Genomic DNA, 16,183 nt, shown 5'->3' with positions numbered 1-16,183 from the left:
TAGCAAATTTCTAATCATATTTTTGAAGCCGCATCGGTAAGATCTACTTACATGCTAAATTTCATGAAAATCGTACAACTATTAAAGAAGTTGTCAAATTGGTCGTAAATACGGGTTCGAAATCACAGCGACGAATTTTCGAAATTCGAAAATCTGAATCTGCAGATTTGAAGTAATTGTCTCAAGGTACTCAAAGAAAAAAGATTTAGTAAAATAGGTCAAATAGTCACAAAGTTACAGCATTGTAGGTCAAATGCATTCGTTCGTAAAATTCGGTGATTTCGGATGCGTAAAACGTTTTGAAAATATATTTAATCAACAGCCACCACCCATTTTTGGGGGGATAGGTAAAAGTTTCAGAAAGATCCTATTGTTAGATTCTGAGAAATCCGATTTGTGGATAAAACACACACACACAAAAATAATAATAACTAGATCTGCTAAGAAGATATTTAAGCTTTCATATTCACAATCACTTCCTGTTACATGTCAAGGGTCATATAAAAAATCTCAACAAGATAAAAAAAAAAACAACAATTAAAATCGGTCAAAAACTCGCGAAGGTAATGCGATTTTTCACTCGTAAACAACTTTGTCGGCACGAAAAACGACAAAGGCAAAATTCAAAATTGTGACATTTTCAAATACCATACATTGGACCCTGATCCCGGCTATCCAGAAATGTATTCATATTCAAAACAGGAGAAGTATTCTCCAAACACTGCCTATTGTTTTCATTTTCATATCCGTTATCGTCGATTTTTCACTTTTTCTCATATTCGGTTCAAAATGGTTTCCATCAATTGACCTAGATCAAAATTCAAATCCGATAGATTTTTAGGCATTCCTTCAAGGATTCAGAAAATGTAACTTCCATGTCTGTATTAAAATATTTCAAAAGCCTTATGGATTTTTCACGTTTTAAGATGGTGGCACTTCCGGTTCAATCGGCACACTTCATATTTTGTGTACACATCAATACTGTCTAAGCTAGTACAGAAAAAAAATTCAAGGCAATCTGACCTATATTTCGTCGATTTATTTTAAAAATTTGATCCTTAATTTCATCAAGGGGAGATAATTTAGAACATTTCTAATGAAATTTTTCAAGTCGCATCGATAAGATCTACTTACATACTAAATTTCATAAAAATCGTGCAACTATTAAAGACGTTGTCAAGTTTGTCTCAACTTCCGGTTCGGAATCACAGCGATTTGAAGTAAATGTTTCAAGGTACACAAAGAAAAAAGAATTAGTAAAATTTAACCTCTAGAGCGTCCACAAGATTTTTTGAAGTAATCAAGGGCCATAACTAAGACAGTAATTATCGGAAATCGCTGAAAATCAATAGGCTTTTCGTCTCATGACCTTAAACACTGTCTATAAATTTAAAGTTGATCGGATACTAAATTTAAAAAGCCCCTAGAGCGTCCACAAGATTTTTTGAAGCGATCAAGGGCCATAACTCTGACTGTAATTATCGGAAATCGCTGAAAATCAATAGGCTTCTTCGTTTCATGACCTTATACACTGTGTATAAATTTAAAGTAATCGCATACTAACTTTAGCCGGCCGGACGGGGGCGACGACAATATACGACCACATTTCAATGTGGGCGTATAAAAATTAACCGCATGCATATAATATTTAATGTATGATAAAGTCAAAATAGGCGATTTCGGTTTTTAGTGTTGCGGTCATTTTATGAAAAATGTCTTTTAAGGATAATATGTATAGTACTAATAGCAATCAAATACGGAAGAGGCGATAAGATCCCTTTGCATTTGCAATTTCAAAATTAATCAAAACCAAATTTAAATTCCGAAAATCTTTTTTTTTTTTTTTTTGCTGAAACTCTTTTTTTAATCGGATCAAAATGGGAGTAAGGCACAGAGTCCGGGGTGGTATTGGGCGTATTGTGTCTAAATTTCATGGTTTTCGGACAATCGGTGCCGGTGTCGTGGCGAAATTCCACTTTTTTCGCCCTTACTGAAGCCGTAAATGGCGGAAAAAGCCTAACGGCAGGAACAGTGTGAAGAACAAACGACCTGAACGAATGCAGGTATCGCCTTGAATTTATCAAGGCACCTAGGCACCAACGTGAAAAGTTCCTCGCCGGAATTTGGTAGTCATTGTACCTTTGGTTCCAGCGTGGCGCATGCGCGAATTCAAAAGAGAAATTACGGTCGATTTGGGGATTTTAGGTATATTTCGTAGTGGTTTGGTAAGTGACGGTGGATCGTCAAAATAGGTGATTTCGGATTTTAAAAAATTGTCTTTTAAGGATAATGTGTATAGTACTAATACCTATCACATACGAAAGAGGCGATAATATCCCTTTGCATTTGCAATTTCAAAATTAAAACTAGTATTAAATTCCGAAAATCGTTTTTTTTTTGCTAAAACTCTTTTTTTTTTAATCGGATCAAAATGGGAGTAAAGTACAGAATCCGGGGTGGTAATAGGCGTATTGTGTCCAAATTTCATGGTTCTCGGACAATCCGTTCCGGTGCCGTGGCGAAATTCCCCCTTTTTCCCCTTACGGAAGCCGTATCTGGACGGCAGCCGACCTGGAGCCGTGCCAAGAACAACGACTTGAAGGAATGCAGGTATCGCCTTGAAATTTTCAGGCCACCTAGCTACCAACGTGGAAAGTTCCTAGCCGGAATTTGGTAGACATATTACCTTTGGTTCCAGCGTTGCGCATGCACGAAGTCAAAAGCAGCTAAATATGTTTGTTATGAAGGGAGTTTTTTACAAAATGGACCTATCTCTTCGAAACTTCGGCTAACCACCCATTTCCGACCTCGGTGCATCCAAAAATTGTCTCCAAATTAAAATCGAACACATAGTTCCATCTCTATTTTCTTGTTTTACTTTATGTACCCCCGGGAAAATGGCCACCGCTCGCCCCCCCCCCCCATGGGTCGGGCCCTAAAATTTCTTGTTTGGAATTGTGCTTGGGACCATAAGCCAGATACCCGGTGAGTTTCAAGACGGTGTGCACGATAGTGGGGTTGTGACGCGCATGCGCGGGCCTACACTCGAAAACAACTTTGTCGGCACGGAAAACATCAAAGGCGAAATTTGAATTTTTGAAATATTCAAATACCAAACATTCGACCCGTATCCCGGCTATCCTGAAATGTATTAATTTCAGAAATAGGAGATGTATTGAACATGCTATGCCCTATTGTGTTTGTTTAGAAGACCTTAAACGTCGATTTTTCGCTATTTTTCATATTCACTTCAAGATGGCGGCCATCAGTTGACCTAAATCAAAATTCTGCTCTGAACGTTTTTTAGGCATTCCTTCAGGGATTCAGAAATTATAACTCCCATGTTTGTAAGTGCAATATCGCAAAAGTAATTAGGACTTTTCACGTTTCAAGATGGTGGCATTTCCGGTTCGATCGACAAACTCCATATTTTGTATATGAATCAGTAATTACTTGTCTTGTATCGAAAAAAAAATTAGGTCATTCTGACCTATATTTCGATGATTTTTTTGAAAATTTTGATCCTTAATTTCATTAAGGGGGGATAATTTAGAAAATGTCTAATCATATTTTTGAAGTCGCATCGGTAAGATCTACTTACATGCTAAATTTCATGAAAATCATACAACTATTAAAGAAGTTGTCAAATTTGTCATAAATACCGGTTCGAAATCACAGCGACGAATTTTCGAAATTCGAAAATCTGAATCTGCAGATTTGAAGTAATTGTCTCAAGGTACTCAAAGAAAAAAGATTTAGTAAAATAGGTCAAATAGTCACAAAGTTACAGCATTGTAGATCAAATGCATTCGTTCGTAAAATTCGGTGATTTCGGATTCGTAAAACGTTTTGAAAATATATTTAATCAACAGCCACCACCCATTTTTGGGGGGATAGGTAAAAGTTTCAGAAAGATAGTATTGTTAGATTCTCAGAAATCCGATTTGTGGATAAAACACACACAAAAAAAATAATAATAATAATCTTAACAGAAACAATAATCTTTCATATGAAATATGAAAGCTTAATAATCTTAACAGAAACAATAAGCTTTCATATGTAATACATATGAAAGCTTAATAATAATAATGTTAACAGAAACAATAAGCTTTCATATGAAATATGAAAGCTTAATAATAATAATCTTAACAGAAACAATAAGCTTTCATATGAAATATGAAAGCTTAATAATTTTAGTAATCTCCATAGGCTTGCAGACGAAAGTCTGAAAGCCTAATAACTAGAACTGCGATGCAGTAATGACGGGTTTCACCGGTGCCACATTACCCTAAACATGTCACTTCAGGTACCAATGAAACCATTAAACAGGTTTCCACATAAGCATTGCACACATCAAATAAAATGGACGCCGAATCAACCAAATCCAGCAATATCAATTCATTTTATACATTTGTTACATGTAAGTGTACAGTACTTCCGGTGATAATCAAAATGTTCAATTAGTTTAATGAAATCAGAAATGGCATAAGGCATCACATGGTGAAAATTTTATGTAAATCGAATAATAATTGCCACTTTTATAGACCAACAACCTTGAAAAGTGACTTGTAGAAAATCGTCTATTTCTCTGCAACCGTACAAGTTAGAAACCATTTATATATATTTCTGGTATCTGTATGATCGCATGGGTTCAATCTATTTGCTGATTGGAATCAAATATCATAATTTTAAAAACATTACAAATCAGACTCATTTGAATAAAATGTCTGTTTTGAAGGCTAAAAATACAGTTTTTGCCAAAATGACGTTACTTTCGGTGATAATGAAAATGTTGAATTACTTGTATGAAATCGTAAATGGCATTAGGTATCACACAGTGAAAATTTCATGAAAATCGAATAATAATTGACACTTTCATGGACAAAAAACCTTGAAAAGTGACCTGTTGAAAATTGCCTATTTCTCCGCAACTGAACAAGTTAGAAACCATTTTGTGATATCTATATGATCGTATGGGTTCATTCTTTTAGTTGATTAGAATCAAATATCAAAATCTTAAACAAACAACAAATACGACTCATTTGAATAAATTATTTGTTTCGAAGGCTATAAATACAGTTTTTGTCCAAATTTCGTCATTTCCGGTGACATTGAAAATGTTAAATTGAGTTGAACTAGTCACAACTGACATTATGCATCAAATGGTTTCACTTTTATCAAAATCCAGAAATAATTGACTCTTTTACAGGCACAATAGCGTAAAGAGTGACTCATGCAAAATTGACCATTTCTCGGCAACTGCGCATTAGTAATTTTAGTAATCTCAATAGGTTTTCAGACGAATGTCTGAAAGCCTAATAATAATAATAATTTTAGTAATCTCAATAGGCTTTCAGAGGACAGTCTGAAAGCCTAATAATAAGAAGAAAAAGAATAATAATCTTAACAAAAACAATAGCGTTTCACACAAGCTACGCAGTGTGAAAGCCTAATAATTTTAGTAATCTCAATTTTGTCTGAAAGCCTAATAATAATTTTAGTAATCTCAATAAATAATAATAATTTTAGTAATCTCAATAGGCTTTCAGACAAAAGCCTGAAAGCCTAATAATAATTTTAGTAAAAACAATAGTCTTTCTAATAATAATAATTTTAGTAAAAACAATAGTCTTTCAGACGAAAGTCTGAAAGCCTAATAAATAATAATAATTTTAGTAATCTCAATAGGCTAATAAAAATCAAATCAAACTCAAAAGGAACGTCATATTAAAATTGAAATTAAATGGAAGTTAAAATCAAAATAAAATTCAAAATAAAATTAAAATTTACTATTACCCCATGCAAATCGTTTCTAATCAATTAGATTTTATTAAATTAATCAATGGAATCTTCGCTGTAAAGAGAAACCGTATTATTTAATACCCCAAGTACAATTTGAGTCCAAAATGTCTGAAAATAGACATAGAATTAGAATAAATTAAGGGAGGAGACCACATCAAACTCATTAGGCAGGCTACCAATACCAATGTATACCATTGACCAAGGACCGGTTAAATTTTCGCCATTTTTTCGACGATGAATTAAAAATCGGTTATTATAAGGAGGCAATAACCTATAGGAGACGCTCTACATTGGTGTTTGCAGCGATGACTTAAAAATGCGGTTATTATTAGGCTAGCCACCAGGCCTATCCTATAGGCTAAATTATAACAGGCCTATAGAGTAGGCTTGGCATGGCAGACGCTTTGCACTGGTGTTAGAGAGAGAGAAATGGTGTTTAACGTCCACTCGACACAAACTAGGACTAACATATGGTTTAATTTTATTTCAATAATTCGCTTGCGCGTAGGGGTATTTAGCAGTGGGGGGAAACCGGAGGACCCGGAGAAAACCCACGAGGTTGGACAGGCGACCCTACTCCTGGTCACGTACAACCGGAAATTTGAAACCACGCCAGTTGACTCAATGACAGACCTCATGATACAGCGCGCTCGTGCTAACCATTCGACCATCCAATCCCCCACTGGTGTTAGAACTTAGAAATTCGTTAGCTGCGAGAACATATATACATCTGAAGCGTTGAGATAATCTGATGTGAATTTTAGGCTCCGACTTTTATGGTTACTGGTCGTCTGATCTGATTGAATTTCGCGGGGAAAATCAAACCAAACACTCGGTCAAACAAAGAACTCCGAATGCACGGGCCGCTTATATCAAGGTAAAGAAATGCGCAGGACCGTCTCCGATCTAGCGTTCACTTGCTATGACCATTGACGTCATAATATAGATAGACCGCCTATTCGCCAGAATCGCGTGGTAGAGACGCTGTGAGTTCCGTTCAGGGAAGAAACCAATATGGCTGCCATCTGTACGACAGTGTTTAGTTTTGGAATAATAGAAAATCAAAACTACCACTGCAAAACTGACAAACTATGTCCGAAATAAATATCTGAAAGTGCGTAAGTAATTTTTTTATCGATACTATTAGTTTTCAGTAAATATTTCGTTCGTATAATAAGCATTTTATCGTTAGGCCTTAACAGTTGGAACGGTGACAGTGTTACTATTACTAACGTTAGTGACATCATAGATAATACCGTATGATTGCCGACTCGTCTTTAGCCCTTTACGTGATGTTGCGTTCTGGTTCGTGCGCATGTTTTTTTGCGCAGGGGGGGGGGGTTGTTTACTTCCGGTCTAAGTTTCGATAGTACGTACGCACAGTGACACGCGAAATTGACATTTTTGAAACTTACGTTTATGAAATTAATAAAATGAACACGTATATAAAAATTATATGAAAAAAAAGAACAAGATATCTCCTTCCAAAATATTTTTAGAATATTGCAAAAGATTAAATAGCTACTGTGTGACGTTAAGTTGAAAAAAGGTTACAAATGGGCAAAAAATGCCTTTCTTCATTCATGAATCATGTACCGTACCAATTTACACTAAAATTAGGAAATATTTCTGATATAGAGATAATACTTCAAACACCTTTATTTTTATTTTTCTAATACTTCAAAAAAAATGTTCTACAATTTAATTTGCAGAAGGAAAAGGGTTTATATTGCGAGCTAACTAACCCGCACCTCTGTGCCACACACAGGCCTACGGTATAGGCCTATCTATAGACAGTAATTAGTAATAGTATGATTAATAAAATTAGATGTTGCATTTTATTATCAATTGCATGGTATATTAGAACAGTTTTAAAAATCTTGTTTATATTCAAATGTGCATTTTTTTTTAATAAATTCAGCTTTGTTTGTATACTTTAGTTGATAAAGATGTAAATATCCCTACAAAATTCTTTTCCAATCTAGGCCTAATTAATAATTTTAGAAAATGGCCATTTATTTATTTTAAGTCCCTCTGTCATTTAATTTAGTTAATTTTATAAATGCAGCCCCCCCCCCCCCCAAAAAAAAAAAAAAAAAAAAAAAAAAATACACACATACTTTTTTTTCAGCTTGCACAACTGGAAAAAAGTTTACTTATATAAATCCACCCCAATGTAAGCAATTATTTCATAGTCTTTTTGATCTAGGCTTTGTTGAGAAATTAAATTAGCTTCAGTAGATATAACAATTATATATAAGGAAAAAGAAAACACTATTCGTATTAAATAAAAACGGAATTATTGCTTTAGTTATCAATGAAAAGGAATTTTTGTTCTAAAATAGATTCTTCCAGGAATCCTGTACATTAAAAGATTTACAAGAGTTGATAAAGGCAACTTCATCCTTGATATCTGATATTTCAATGTTGGCCACACCAATTTGATTTCCTGTTCTTCGGGCTTCGATATAAAAATAAATAGCTAATTAAATCATGTGAAAGATGTTTTGTTTAAAAATTTGGAACTATAAGCTTTTGAACAGTACAGCCAAGTACTTTTGGTGTTTAAATAGATGTATGTATTTTTCCAGAAGAACCAAATAAATAAATATAATGAACGTCCATTTCTATAGCGCCAAAATTCCGCAAAAATTGTGTTCATAGCGCTTGGCAAAACATACCTACACAAAGTCTTTAGCTCTAAGTTATCACTTGTTTGTAACAGATGAGTTTTTAAAAATTGTAAGGCACTACATTTATCTCATCATGTTGTTTATATGAATATATGATTACGGTATCCAATATCATTCATGTCATTAACATTTAACTTGTTTGCATACTTGACAATTTAGCCTATAGATCTAGTCAAATTTTTTTACAGAGTTACTTCGTGTAACCGGGGTAATTAACAAGACTGTTTTGTTAGGGTTTTTTTAAAAAAAAAAATAATTAAAACACGTCATCCAAGCGAGAACCAAAATATATTTCTTTGTGTCCTAAATTAAAATAAAACAATAACAATAGAAATAAATTTGAAGGGGAATTATGTAAGATTTAGATAAAGAGCTGGTCGTTCTCGTTATTAACTATAACATTTCAAAAATAGATAATGCAAATTGAATATATTGAAAATTTACCACCATACCGTTCTAATCTATTTAAAATCTGAGCAATCAGATGGCATCGAGAGTTGATTATGGTCTTTTCATGTAAATAAATGTCTAATTGATAATTTACATAACATTAAGGCCCAAAGAAAGACCTGCAATAAGCAGATTTAGCTCTTACATCATGCCTGTTTAACATTTAAAAACGCATCTTTAATTAACAATACTTTTATGATAAATTAATAAATGTATTATTAAATAAAGCGATCAGACAATGTTAATGTTACATAATTGGATGAATAATTATATAATTTATAGGCACCTTATTAGATTGAAATACCAACTCTTCTTCCTCAACTGATAAGATTAAATTATTTAAATCAAAAAATGCAATAGCCTAATATTATTGTTAAGATTAACTTATTTAATTGAAACAAAAATTGTAGGTTATATTTTTAATGATTAATTTAATTACATGGAACAGTAAACCCATATCCTTAAATATCGACCGGCAGCTATTTTTGAATATTAATTTTTCTCCAGAACCGTGTTATTTCCTGAAAAGCCATACATCTCAGCATTGTAACAAAACCAACCTTATCAATATCGGAGCAAAATTGACTGAATTCTGTAACACCAACTGGCAGATCCCTTTTTCGCGAAAATTGGTCATTTGGCTTCAATTCTCAACCTATTTAACCATCAACATAACCATACAAACACATTACACATAGCTTGAATGGTTTATTTTCTGATGTTTGAAATACATAAAATTAAATAATTATGCTTAATTCAACTATACAAAATTAAAATCAATAATGATATAATACAATCAAACAATTTAAACCAAATCCCTTGTTGAGTATTAAAATAAAACAAATAAAATAATGAAAATAATAATATCCCCCCCTCCCCCCCCCCCCCAAAAAAAAAAAATGAAATAAAAAAAAAATAAAATATAAATAAATAGATACATAAAATAAAATACTTTATCAATATATTAATGTCTAGTGTCTCAATATTTATACCCCCCCCCCCCCCACACACACACACACACACAATATGAAAAGAAGTAAATAACATAAATAAAACATACAATTATTTATCAGTATCACAATAAATCAACATGAAATATATTTGCTTCACAAGCTGGCACTCCCCTAGGCCCCTAGGTAGCAAACAAAAGACGGGTACCAGTACGTTCTGCTGAAAATACAAAAGATTTTTAAAAAATTGTGTAATTAAAAGCTTATATATAGCCAACACAGCAATGTTATTATTCATACCAAACTGTATTTTATATATTTACGATTTATTAATGATCTGCAAGTATTATTTTACAAATTAATGAATTGAAAACTCTATTTTGCCGATTTTTAAAAGTAGGTCAAAGCTGTCAAACTTTGCCTTAACTGGACAACACACGTGTCGAGATTTTCATGAAATGTAATACTTATTTATAATACAATATAATATCAAAATTATAAGATATTCATTTTTATTCTTACCTCGAACATTGCTTCTATTTCTCGTTACCATTTAACCAGATGATGCCACATTTAATACTACAAGAAAGCGCTAAATAAAAATATCGCTACTGGGCCTATAGTAAACAAACAGCGAGAACAGAAGACCGGAAGTGATCAACCACCTTTCTCGCCGTTTCACGCGTTTCGCAACATAACGTCGAGAATTCATGAGTCGGCAATCATACGGTATTATCTATGGTTCCACAGTCAACATTTTTGGGGTTATTGGCTGTTATTTTGGAGTTATTGGGTAATTCGACGCAAATTGTTATTATGTGTTATTTTGGAGTTCGGCCTATTGGGTAATACGACGCGCCCTACGTTATCATAATCATGATGCATATATTTGAAATGAATTCCGGTAGTCTTTCAAATAAATTCACCTACAGCGCCCTTTTCTGGCCTGCGGAGAGATCAAAATGTATTATACATTTAAAATAAGTGATTTTTGTGGGAGGAATCCGGGATTTTAGAAGTGAATTCCGGTGATTGTAAATGAATTCCGGTGAATTCCGGTGATTAGTCTACCCGCCTGTGGCTGCATATTTTTTTCATTTTGGTCGAAATACGTTTGATTTCAGTTTAATTGATGTAAATGTATCATTATCCAGTCTATTAATGAAATATGTAGTACTTACTTACATATAACCGTCACTGGTGTAATGGAAAAAGATGTTATAAAATGATTTGAAGTCATAACGATTAGCCTATCATAATGATAATAGGCCTACTAATGATATTAAATATGAATTACTATTTTTATTATTAGCCTTTCTTTTGAAACTAAATAAATCGCACATATTTCTTTTTACAATAAAAATCTCAATCAAATGGGTGAGATTTTTCATGGTTTTGAGTTGCTGCTCTTTAAAAGGTTCCAGTCTCACCCCGACCAGTGGAGAGAATGGAGAGGAAAATTAATGGAGAAAGTTGGGAAATCGGGATTGGTCATTGAAGATTTAGACGATTTGGGTGTAGGTGAAATTATAAATTTGTTGTAACAGTAGGCCTACTTCTAGGCCTACTATACAAGTAGTATAACTATTTAATCATTATTGTCTGGATGACAGTATTGTTCTATATTGGATGTTAATTGGTTTTATTACCAAATTAAGTTTAATTATATGAATGCTATAGATATTTTCTTTCTTTTATTTAGGGGGGGGGGGGGGAATGAGGACTAGGTTGAAATATACTCTTCAAAAAAAGTAGGGGATATTGAAATGCAAATACCTATGCAGGTTGTGATATGATAAATAGTCATGGACACTTGACATGCTTTGAGAGTATGTTCACAGCTGAAGAACTTATCGCCCCAACAGAACCACTGAGCTGCATATGCGACACGCAATAGCGCCATACACGTGGGAAGGGTTCATTGTCAAATTTGACACTTCAAGGAAGGGTTGATGAAAACTGCCGCTTGCTGGTTTATTCTATCCATGTTTGCTTTCCTATCGGTTCTTGCATAAGATTTACTGTTTAGGGGGATGTGTTCGTCAACGTCAACCGACAACACTGCAAGAATTGGCCGTGGCACTGCAAGAGGAGTGGGTCAGATTGCCCCAAATCGTGATTGGACGGTTGATTAGGAGTATGCCAAGACGAATTGCTGAATGTCGGAGGATTGGTGGAGCAATTACTCATTATTAATTATTAAGACAAAAATCAAAAACGTCCATTTTCACTTTTGACAGTGTATCTCTTTGCGAGTGAAATGGGGCCGTTAGATAAGCCGCCCATATGAAGTGTTTATGTTCTTGTGCAATTGGCCTGTTATTAACATACACTAGTTACCTCTAATAAAAACAGCATTGCATTTCCGCAGTTTTGTATTGTTTCTGAATGTCCCCTACTTTTTTTGAAGAGTATACTAAAGATAATGATAGATTAATATTTATATCACATTTTTTTTATTTTAAAAAGCTCAACCTAAATATCACCCAGCGCTACTAAAATGGGTTGTCCGTCTGTCTAAGTCACACAATTCAGAACGCAACAACTTTGTTTCTAATTGAAGTAGGATGTTCTAATTTGGTGTTGATGTTTGTTTGACGAATGTCTTAATTAGCTGAGTTCAGGCTAAGCAGTTTGGTTTATCAGTACTTTGGGAAACAATAACTTGGATTCAAATTCAGTGAGATTGATGAAATTTGGTCTATAGTTGCAATACATTGGCTAACTTTGATAATGAGCATTTTGTGTTCAGGGTAAAGTAGGTAAGTCTCTAATTCAATATCATCCAAAGTTTTCGACATTGAAAACACAAATTATTTTTCAATCTAAATCAACATTGATGTTGTGATAGGAAAAGGTGGGCTTCTGATATCCAATATTTAAGACAAAATAAACATTTTACCATTGGTACATGAATCGTGTACCATAATGTGTTTCAGTGCCATTTGTAACTTAGTACTCGAGGAACGAGGCTAGACATATTCCACATGTCATGTCAAACAGTGACGGTATATTCTTATCTGGAGACCATGCGCAATAAATACTATCGGTGTAGACTGGAATAACCAGACCCTAGAGATTGCCATTCGATTGAGACTTCTGGCTTATTTTGCCGAACGAGGCTAGACATATTCCACATGTCATTTTGCCGAACGAGGCTAGACATATTCCACATGTCATGTCAAACAGTGACGGTATATTCTTATCTGGAGACCATGCGCAATAAATACTATCGGTGTAGACTGGAATAACCAGACCCTAGAGATTGCCATTCGATTGAGACTTCTGGCTTATTTTGCCGAACTTAAAGATACATTATGGGAGATTTTAATAGAGAGTTGGCCATTCTTGCTATAACAGTTCAAAAATAGATGATGAAAGAAGAATATATTGAAAATTTTGGTCAAATTACTTTATTCTGAACAAAGTTATCACCATTGTAATTTTTGACTAGAAATAGGAGTCAACTCTCTCTTCACCGTCTCCGAGAATGGCCCATCATTTGATTGACAGGCGTTAACTCCACCTACATAATCTCGATTATCAAGTAACGTTTTCAATGGCTGTGGTACCGTTAGCCTATTTGGTTTGAGACGGGGGTTGCAATTCAATTCGTATCACATTTATTTTTATTACAAATTAAAAGTAAGACTTTTAATATATAGATAAGAAGCGGAAGTTTGAAAGGAATGGACCAAATCAATGAGGCATAATTATAGCCCACTTCTTGTTAGCCTGCTTGTACTCTTGTATTGTAACTGGTAGGCCAGCGTAACTCCCGAAGCAGACAAATAGGAAACAGTGATCCAATGGGGTTGCCATTCAACTGGGTGGGGTGATGTTAGCTGCGATGTTTATCAATTTCCATATTTTTCTGTAAACGCAAGTGACAAAAGAGCATATAAAACCGACATCCAAACTCTCATTTTAACCACAACTAAACATAATATCAAGGCCGTATATATCAAACTTTCAATCAAATTGACTGACATGCGGCCTCGCTTTACAGCGGCCTCGCTTCGTACACTCTATCATTTAGCCTCGATCTAAAATTTCCGGGAGTATTTAATTTACGACGCCATTTAAAAATTTAATCAATCAATGAAATCCTGTTTAAATCCAAGCCATCCGTGGATCTACAGAGTTGATTTTGTGCTTGTTGTGTAAATAAAGATCTAATTTATAATTTTTATGACATCTGAAGCCTAAATAAAGACTTGGAATAATCAGATTTAGCTCTTGCATGATGTATGTTTAACTGATTTGAAATTACATTAAAAACGGAAACGATTGAATATAAAACAGTTTATATACATTCATATTACATATACATTACTATATGAGTTGCGACCCACTTGTTTCAATTTCTAGATCCCAAATATTAGCGATTTAGCTCCTTTAAGAAGAGTGTTAATCAATTTTATTGTTTGAGTTGGATGTATAAAGATTTCTATAATGAATTTATGCATATTTTTTTTTTCTGTTAGAATATCCCTCAAAATCTCTGGTATTTATCTGTATCACTGCATACCAGACAGAAATATTTACTCTCATTGATGAAAGATGAAATAGAAAGAGAGAAGAAAAAGCAAATACCTCGTCAAAATGGTAGGTGTATTTTTGTAGAGAACTATGAATCATTTCTTAGAGAAAGAAATCCATTGTATCACAACATATAAATTACCTTTTCAAATCCTTATGTAATGACTAATTCTGGGTACAATACTTTTATACATGCTTTATCTGTAATTTCTGTATTTATTTATAAGTAGAAATTATATCGTCAAAACTTGTCGGTGGAAGTGGCATTATCCTTTTATTTACTGTACTTTAAAGTTACAATTTCATATTTTCTAAGAAAGTCAAAACATAATTATTTCTATGTCTTTTGCTCAATAGGTTGTCAACTCAGTATTATACAATCATAGGTTATCTTTCTCACACTTAAAAATCTTCACACCGGAAATAATAACACAATTACCTCCCAATTACTTCCCTTGTTTTCCTATTCCCCACCATGGAATAGCTATCTTCAAACGTTTGAATTTGAAGTTGAAAATGATATTTTTGCCAATTTCTCAACTGGCAATAGTGAATTATAGGATTAATAGGATTATTCTTTAACAAGGTAGGACTGTTTATAGATACCATCTATTATAGGGCTTTATTTTAATACATTTTAAAAATATAACTTTAAAATATTTAATTGTAACTTTAAAGGAGCTAAATCGCTATTCTTTGCCACCAAGAAATGGACATAAATTGGTTTCAACACATAATAATGTGTTATGAATGTATATAAATTAATTTCTAATTAGTTATGTTCGACGAAATACGTGCCAAATTCAGTGGCAGTCTTTGGCATCTGGTTTCTCCAGTCTACACCGGTAGTATTCTCCTGTAGGATATGTTTAGCCTTGTTAATCGAGTTGCTTCGCTCAAAATATTTCTGGCACACCGTGTGTGCCAATTTTAAAATTTTCACTTGTCTTAGCCTCCTTTAACTTAATGTTTCAGAAACTTTGTTATCACAGTATTTGTCCCAACACCAGTTTACAGAGTTCCATTTAGACAGTATGTTTAAATATGGCGATGATAATCAATTGGTGAGAGAGGTTAGTTTATTCATGAACCCTATAATCCAAATTAATTATAGAACAGTATGAAAAGTGGACCTGAATTTTCATCAGTTGTCTATGATTTAGTGGCTACCTTTGTATGTCAATTGTTTTAAGCCAATAAGATCATGTAATGTTATATTTTATTTTAAACTGAGATTATGAGTAGACATCTTAAAGTTTTTTTTATCTGTGTTTTAGATGATATCAGGTATATTATTATGGTGAACGACCATAATACAAACATAAAGTTTATATTGTGCTGTGCATGCAGAATTGCTTGCTATGTGTAGACATTCAGCATGGGTCTATATGTACTCAGTATTTCCATTATCTCATGCGACTTGATATCCTCTTGCAATGTTGTCATCAATCTTTTAATAGTCCATGGCCCTTATTTACAAAAACTAATATTTATACTACTGTCTGTTCCAAGAGATAACCCGACTCTAAAATTACTCGCCATTTCTTCAGTTTTTAATTTAAAGCTACGTTTCCAGAAAAGTATTTATCGGGTGGTTATTTCCAATAAAAGTATGGCAATTTTGGTATATATGGAAAGTAGAAATATCCAATCTAACTAGAAAAATAATGGATTCCCTGAAAAACACTCATGGAGCACATACAGGACAAAAATGTACGGGTTTCCCTAATCGACTGCCTGACGATT

At 33.5% G+C, this 16,183-nt stretch overlaps 2 long non-coding RNA genes across 3 annotated transcripts; one reads left to right on the top strand and one right to left on the bottom strand.

Moving 5' to 3' along the window:
* Positions 1-9,445: 9,445 nt before the first annotated feature.
* Positions 9,446-10,643, bottom strand: LOC126825119 (uncharacterized). 2 transcript variants are annotated; one of them, XR_007681803.2, is made up of 3 exons: positions 10,418-10,643; positions 10,006-10,115; positions 9,446-9,660 (listed from the first exon to the last, which is right to left on the bottom strand). It is a non-coding gene; the product is annotated as an uncharacterized LOC126825119 (long non-coding RNA). The 2 variants fall into 2 exon arrangements; XR_007681805.2 differs by having other exon boundaries at positions 9,446-9,600.
* Positions 10,644-10,922: 279 nt separating this feature from the next.
* On the top strand, positions 10,923-15,516 carry LOC130013035 (uncharacterized). The gene is made up of 3 exons (XR_008788315.1): positions 10,923-11,412; positions 14,383-14,503; positions 15,413-15,516. It is a non-coding gene; the product is annotated as an uncharacterized LOC130013035 (long non-coding RNA).
* Positions 15,517-16,183: the final 667 nt, after the last annotated feature.

Source organism: Patella vulgata, chromosome 5 (genome assembly GCF_932274485.2).
Source record: "Patella vulgata chromosome 5, xgPatVulg1.2, whole genome shotgun sequence".
NCBI lineage: Eukaryota > Metazoa > Mollusca > Gastropoda > Patellidae > Patella > Patella vulgata.
Note: the sequence above shows the minus strand (reverse complement) of the source record. Positions and strands in the feature narration are given on the sequence as shown.